This window comes from Elephantulus edwardii, unplaced genomic scaffold (genome assembly GCF_000299155.1).
Source record: "Elephantulus edwardii isolate Elephantulus edwardi_28Jun2011 unplaced genomic scaffold, EleEdw1.0 scaffold00043, whole genome shotgun sequence".
Lineage (NCBI taxonomy): Eukaryota > Metazoa > Chordata > Mammalia > Macroscelidea > Macroscelididae > Elephantulus > Elephantulus edwardii.
Window position 1 is genome coordinate 8429942 of NW_006399793.1, and position 8770 is coordinate 8438711.

Here is an 8770-nt window from a genome sequence, read left to right on the forward strand (position 1 = left end):
AATTGCTCAGCATATTTTAAGCTGAAAGAACTGAAGAACAAATTCAAGCCACAAGTTGCAATACCTAAGGATGCTTTAGGCAGAATATTAAATGATCCAGGAAGCATTAAAAGAAGATTGAAGGAGTGTACAGAGGTACTATACCAAAAGGAATTGGCTGACACAGAAGAATTTCATGAAACAATGTATGAGTAAGAGCCTGTGGTGATGAACTTTAACTTGCTCTGAAAGAATTGGCAAGAAACAAGGCTCCAGAAATTGAAGGCATACCAACTGACATATTTCAACAAACAGACACTGCCCTGGATGCACTCACCAAGTTATGCCAAGAAATCTAGAGGATAGCCACCTGGCCAACTGACGGAAAGAGATATATATTTTTTTCTATTCCAAAAAAAGTTAAACTGAAAGAGTGAGGAAATTATAGAACAATATCATTAATATCACACACAAACAAGATTCTGCTGAAAATTATTCCAAAATGACTGGAACAGTACATCAACAAAGAACTACCATATGTGCAGGCTGGGTTTAGAAGAACTTGTGAAACTACGGATATTATAGTTAATGTCAGATGGATCTTGGTTGAAAGCAGAGAGTACTAGAGTCTAACTGTGTTCCATTGACTATGCAAAGGCATTTGACTGTGTGGATCACAACAAACTATGGCTGACTCTGAGAAGAATGAGAATCCAAGAACACTTGATTGTGCTTATGCAAAACCTATACTTGGACCAGAAGACAGTCATCAGAACAAAGCAAGGAAACACAGCTTTGTTCAAAATCTGGAAGGCTGTGCACAAGGAATGCGCCTTATCTCCATTCCTTTTCAATCTACATATAGAACAGGTTGTTGATGAGTCTTCCTCCAATCCTGATGCCACACTCCTCCTCAAAGAACCCAGTCTCCCAGATAATCTGCACTATGCAGATGATACATCTTGCTTGCTGAAATGGAGGAGAACCTACAGCGCTTACTTTAGAAGGTCAAGGACTGCAGCCATCAGTATGGACTGAAGCTTAATATCAAGAAAACAAAGATTCTAACCACTTGCCTGATTGGCAACAATATGATAGACAGTGAAGAAATTGAGATTGTTAACTGTTTTAGTTTGCTTGGATCCACAATCAACACAATCCAGCAGCCAGGAAATCAAAAGAATAATTGCATTGGGAAATTCTGTTTTCAGGAACCTCTCGAGTACTGAAGAGCAATGATGTTAGTTGAAAGACTAAAGTACTTATGATTCAGGCCATAGTCTTTGAAATTACTTGCTATGTGTCAGAAGGCTAGACAGTGACTAGGGATGGTAGAAAGAGAATTTATGCCTTTGAGCTGTGGTGCTGGACCAAAGTATTGAATATACCATGGACTGCCAGGAGAACAAATAGGTCAGTTCTAGTGAGGGTGAAACCAGGATACTCCTTGGAGGCAAGGATTCTGAGGCTTTATCTGATATAGTTTGGGCATGTTGAAAGGCGGGACCAGTCCTTGGAGAAGGACAGTATGGTGGGAAGTTGGAGGGACAGAGAAAACGAGGAAGGCACTTGATAAGATGGATTGATTCAGTGACTTGGGTATTGGATGGTAGGTTTGTTAGAGACAATAAGGTTGGCACAAGATAGAGTAGGATTCAACACTGTTGTACAAATTGTCTCTGAGTCACTCATAGGCATGTAACAACAAGGAGTCAAATTAATCATCTTACTTCTTACTTTACTTTCAAACTAATCATCTTCATCTTACTTGGATCCACAATTAATGCCCTTGGTATGAGCAATCAGGATATCATGTGACGTAGTGCACTGGGAAAATCTGCATGTAAGGACCTTTCCAAATTATTGAGAAATAATGATGTCCATTGAGGAATAAGGTGTGTCTGATTCAGGTCATGGAGTTTCCGATCACTTGCTGTGTATTTGAGAGCTTTACAATGAATAATGATGATAGAAGAAAAATTGGTGCCTTTGAGCTGTGGTATTGGAGGAGAGTGCTGAATATCCCATGAAATGCCAAAGAACAAACAAATATATCTTAGAGAGGGTGCAGCCGTAGTACTTTCTGGAGGCATGAATGATAAGGCCTCATGTACTTTGGGCTTGTTGCTAGGAGGGACTATTTCTTGGAATGGGAGTGATGCTTGAAAAGGTCAGTGAAGGAGAGGAAGTTCCTCAACCAGGTGAATTGACACAGTGACTGCTGCAAAGGACTCTAATGTGTCAGGAAGTGTGAGAATGGCACAGGAAAGGACAGTGTTTAGATATGTTGTTCATAGGGTCACTAGAGATTGTACTCGACTCCACGGTACCCAACAATAACAAAAAAAGTCAAACGCGGTGCACTAAAATACACAGTAAACTCATTACAATAGGAATGATGAAGTTCTAGGAAGATAAAATTAAGTGTTTAATAATTGATAAGTACTAAGTGACTTGTCATTTTCCTATCTGGTCTCACAGTTCTTCTGAGTAGCTGGTTTGAGTGACTCTTCTGAAGTGACCTTCTGAACCATTTTGCTATAGAAGTCAAGGGCTGTAGTTTTCAATATGGATTGAAGCTCAACATCAAGAAAACAAAAGTTCTCACCACCTGGGTCAGTCGGCAGTACCATGATAGATGGAGAAGAGACTGAGATTGTCAACAACTTCAGTTTTCTAGGGTCCACAACCTAGAGATATGAGGTTCTAATCTACCAGCTACTCCATAAGAGAAAGGTAGACAATCTCCTCCTGTGTGATTATTTTCTCTGACAATCCACTGGAGGGTCAGCTATGAGTTAGTCCTAACTTGACAACATATAATAACAATAGCAAGTTAGGGAACTAGTTAGGGAACTGTGTTGGTTTAGTGAATAGAGTTGTATCATCAACCCAAAGGCAGGTGGTTTAATGCCACTAGTTGTTGTGCAGGAAAAAGATGGACAATCTAGTGCCTGGTGATTCACACCCTTTGAAAATCTACTGGAAGATCAGCTCTGAGTCATTTCTGGTTTGATGCCAATGGGTGAGTGAGTGAGTGAGTGAGTGGGTGAGTGAGTGAAATATATAGCAGTTTAGTGAGTACAGACTTGTGCTGCCAACTCAAAAGCAGGTTTTTTGAATCCACCATCTGCTCTTAGGACAAAGATTGACGATTTCCTTAGTTTAAATTTACAACATCTGAAAACCAGTTGAAGGGCCAGTTTTGAATCTGTTCAGGAGCCATGGAAATATCTGACTAACTGATTTAAGTTTATCAATCTATTAAGCATACAAAGTGTGCAGTTGACCTAGATGCATGTGAAAGTTGAATAATGAATAAAGAAGACTGAATATGAACCAACATCATTTAACTGTGGCAGCGGCAATGAGTATTGAATATATTGTAGATTTTCAGGAGAACAAACAAATTTTATTTGGAGTAAGTACAAGCTCCTTAGAGGCAAAGATGGTGAGATTTCATCTCACATATTTTAGGTGTGATCTCAGGAGTGAATAGTTAGGGAATCATATACGATGTGTTTGGAAGAAGACAGCTTACTGGGAAATGTAGAAAGTAAGGGAAAGAGAATAAGACCTTTAATGAGATAGATTAATACAGTGAATGTAGTAATGGCAGAGATTATGAAAATTGCACAAGTTTGCAATCTATTGCTCATAGAGTCACTATGAATTGGAGTGTATTTGAAAGTGCCTAAAATCAAGAAGAACAAAAAGTGTGAAGTTGGGAGCTATAGTGGCATAGCCAATGTGTTATATTCCAAAGGTGAAGGATATAGGGTTTCAAGTGCCTAGAATTCACCACCTGATCCCAAGAAGAAAGATGAGACATTTCCACCCCTTGCAATTTACAGCCTTTGAAGGTTAGTAGAGAATTGCTATAAGTTGAATCCTACTTGATGGCAGTGAGTGAGACGTATAGAATTTATCCTTCTGTACAAGTATCTAACAAATACTTGGACAATACAAAATATGTACCAAATGTTAATACCTAGAAATGGCTATAAATCTATTTGTCCATAAGAACATCATAATCAAGTAGAAAAGTATATATAATGGGTGAAATAATAAATGAATTTGTTTATTGTCAATATGATATTTATAAGTTGTACGAAGTATGTATATGTGTGTGTGTGGGTGTGTCCAAACCCATTTCCATTAAGTTTACTCTCACTTACCCATAGTATCCTTAAAAGACAGTGTAGAACTGTTCATTCAAGTTGTGCATAGCCACCTCTCTTTGTCTCTCTATCAAATATGTACTAAGGAAAAAAAATAGTAATTACTCAAGAACTGTATTGTTGGTAAGAAAGTTAATTTTAGATGCAAGTTAATCTTGCTTTTTGAATATTTCTCTCCAGGCTTACAAAATTTTTATATAGATGTAAAAAAAACAGTCTAGTAGAATAAAGTGTATGTGTTTCCATGTAAATTGCAAAGAGGGAAAATAATATTATTTCATAGCATTAATGTTATAGGTCAAAGTCAAGAGTTTACTACCAATTCAGAGGAAATCCTCTTTTCAGTGACATATGGCATGACCTTCAACTTCAAGTAGTTATAGAATGAGTAAGGTCAACTATTCCTATATTCAGAAAATCCAAATGATGCACATGAAATATGGTAGGGTCTATTGTAACTGATTCCTGGGGAAAGAGCAGTAAAATATTGCACTGTGGGATGAAAGGTTACTGACCTTTTGATATTATGTCTGACACTAATCATTATTTCCCAGTTGAGCTATCTGAAAGAATAGTCAATATTTTGTTTGTTATATTTCTTCTAGTTTATCTGAATTGGCTAGATCCTACTCCTCCTAACATGACACTAAATGAAATACTGTTATTACTTGGGGATTTATCAGCTAAATACATGTTTTAAAGAAATTGAGATTAGTATGCTTTGTTTTATTTCTATGTAACCTTGGTGAATAATTAAAATCCTAAAAAGAATTGTTTCTTTTTGTTTTAGAACAAATTCAAGCCTTAAGGTGTAATAATGAAGAATTCAACAGGAAAAATTCTGAATGATTCAGGAAATAACAAAAGAAGATGGAGGGAATATACAAAATAACTATTTCAAAGAAAATTGGTGGATACGGAACCTTTCAGAAAATAGCATATAATGAAAAACTAATGACATTGAAAGAAGAAATAGAAAACGATTCACTGAAATAATTGATTACAAAATACGTTTCCAGGAATTGACAGAATAAAATTTGAGTCAGCTCAGCAAATAGATGCAGACTTGAACTTGCTCATTCATAAATACTAAGATCTTTAGAATTCAGGTACTTGGTCAAATGACAGAAAGAGATACACATTTGTGTTCATTCAAAAAAAAAGATGATTCCTAAGAATTATAAAATTAGCAATCAATATCATTAATATCATACAAGTAAAATCTTGAAGAAAATTATTTTAAAATTATTAGCACAGTACATCAACAGAGAACTTCCAGAAATTCAAAATGGATTCAGAAAACGCTGTAGAATGAGGATTATACCGATCTTGCTTCCAAGCACAGAATATGAGAAAAATGTTTATTTGTATTTGACTGTGCTAAGATATTTGATTGTGTGTATCATAAAAGAGTTGTGGATATCATTGGAAATAATGCACATTTTTTAATTTAATTGTGCTCATGTGAAACCTGCACACAAATTAAAAACAGAACAAGAGGATAGTGCATGGATCAAAATCAGGAAAAGTGTGCATCAGTGTAAATAAGTGTTCAACCTATTCAACCTATCTGTACACTTAAACAAATCCTAAAAAACTGATTTTTATTAAGAAGAAACATCAGTAGTGTGTAATACAGATGATATGTATTCTGAGAGGACTTGAAACACACTTGCTGAGGAAGATGAAAGGCTACAAGCTTCATTACGGATCGCACCTCACCATTTAAAAAAGCCCAAAATCTTCACTGCATACAATGGCATCTTCTGAATTCATCTTGAGTTTCTGCATGTTTCTTGTCAATGTACTGTACCAGTAATTAATTCACAATCATCAGAAAGATTTTACTAGCATATGATATTAAAGATATTATTTTTTTATCCATCACACTGTTGAGTCACTATTTTTTTGAAATGGAAACAAATAGGGAACTCTTCCAGTCAATTTACCAAGTAGCTGTGCATAGTTGCACTTAATGCTCTAATGTGTATTCCAGAAATTCATGGGACCTTATATTTGTCAGTGCCTTCAGTGCAGCTTGGATTTCTTCATTCAGTACTGTAGGTTATTGATCATATGCTACTTCCTGAAGTGGTCCAATGTTGATTAATTATTTTTGATACATTAATGCTATGTATTCCTGCTGTCTTCTTTTGATTCTTTTTGCATTATTCCAGATTTTTCTCATGTAATGCTTCAGAGTTGCAACTCCACATTTAAATTTATTCTTAGGTTCTTTCAGCTTAAGAAATGTCAAGAATACTCTTCCCATTAAGGAGTTGTGTTGTCCTACTAGTAAGGAGCTGCACTGTGAAACAATTGCACCCAGGGAGAAAGATAAACAAATCCTTCCATGAGACTTACTGTGTCTGAAAACACTATGGAGAGTCAGCTATGCATTGTTTCTGCCTGAATAGCATAGTCTTGTTGTTGTTGTTATGTGCCCTCGAGTTGCCTCTGACTCATAGCAACCTTATGTACAACAGCTCTGAAGCTTGCTCTGTCCTGAGTCAGTCTCACTGACTCCGACACAGCTATCCTCAAAACCATAATTACTATATAAATCCACCTCATTTGTGTCTTCCTCTTCTGTGCTGCCCCTCTGCCCTTCTGAACATGATGTCCTTCTTGAAGGACCAGTCACTTCTTGCCACATGCCCTAAGTATGGAGCTTCAAAATCCTAGCCTCTAAGGAGAAACTTGGTTTCACCATTTCTAAGACATATCTATTTTTTTTTCTTGGTGACACATGGTATGTTCAAGACTGTTCTTCAGCACCACAACTCAAAGGCATCAATTCTTCTTCTGTCATCCTGAGTCATTGTCCGGCACTCAGATGCATAGCAAAGACCCTGGCCTGGATCAGGTGCACCTTAGTCTCTAGAGTGACATCTTCACTTCTCAGTACTCTGGAAAGGTCTCTAACAGCAGATTTACCCAACACAATTAGACTTTTGATTTCCTGACTGTTGGTGCCAAGAGTATTGATTGTGGAGTTGAGCAAGCTGTAACTGTTAACACCCTCAATATCTTCTTCATCTGTCATAGTATTGCCAATTTTCCCAGTGGTGAAAAGAAGATGTATGTTTTCTCTCTATATAGAGATAGAGATAGATAGAGATAGAGATGATAGAGATAGAGAGAGATACAGACATAGGTATAGATATACAGATATAGATATATAGAGATACAGATATATAGTTGTTGTTACATGCTGTGAGTTGCCTGTGACTCATAGCAATCCTTTGTGCAACAGTCCTAAAACCTGTTCCATCCTGTGCCAATCTTATTGTCTCTGGAACACCTACCCCCGTTACCTCAGTCACTGAATCAATCCATTTCATCAAGAGTCTTCCTCTCTTACTCCCTGCACAGTCCCAAGCATGATGTCCCTCTTCAAAGACAGGGCCCTCCTTGCAACATGCCCAAAGTATGTCAGATGATGCTTCAGAATCCTTGCATCAAAGGAGCAGCCTGGTCTCACCCTCTCTAGGATGAACTCATTTGTTCTTCTAGTAGTCCATGACATATTCAATAGTCATCTCCAGCACCATGTCAATGGCATCAAATCTCTTAATATCATCCCTAGTCATTTCCCAGGTTTCTGATGCATCACAAGTAATTGCAAAATCTATTGCCTTGATCAGGAGCACTTTAGTCTCCAGACAGACATCATTGCTCTTTAGTACTTTACAGAAGTCTCTGACCGATGACTTTGCCAATGTATGTTTATATATATAGTCTCATAGAGATGGTTTCCTAGGGCATATCTTTACTTAGGACATTATCTTTTAATATTTTTATTTATATAATCACTCACTTTTTATGCGCATTCATATGCATTATAAACTTTCACCAAAAACACATAAAATATAAAAAAACCTAAAAAATAATAGAAAGAAGTAGTATATCGGTTGTTGTTAGGTGCAGGCAAGTTGACTATGACTCATAGAAACCCTAAGTATGTGGGTGAACATGCACAAGTAAGAAATGGACTTTGTGATAGTCCTACCTGGGTGACAGCCTATTTGGCTCACATAAGCAAGTGAAGCAAATTTCTTCACTAATAGAGCTGTCATGGCACACCCGACCAGCTGTGTGTCCAAGATAGCCCCCAAAGGTTACAGATTGGGCAGAGCTTCCATGACTTCTGTGATATATGTTCTCTCCTTATTGGAAATGTGCCCACATGGGACTAAAAGCTTAAATAGCACTGTACCCATAATAAAATTGAGTTATCCCTCTGAAAGAAAATGAAAAGTAATATCTATCTACCTATCTATTAAAAAACCTAAAAAGTAATAGAAAGAAGTAATCTATCTGTCTATCTATCTAGCTAGCTAGCTATCATCTTTCTTCAGTAACATAAGCTATATACATGGACCTTGCTGATTGAAGTATACAGGAAAAATATTGACTATATATGTGAAAAGAGATGAAGGAGAAGATAAAAAGCATCATCTGAGTAAGTTTAGTGTCTGGTTATGGAACAAATAATCTAATAATTATATGTAACTCATATAGAAGTTGAAGAAAATAAAAACATATCCATGAGAGAACTGTGTAACATTGAATATATTCCTTCTGAATTTACTGACAATCTCAAAAAT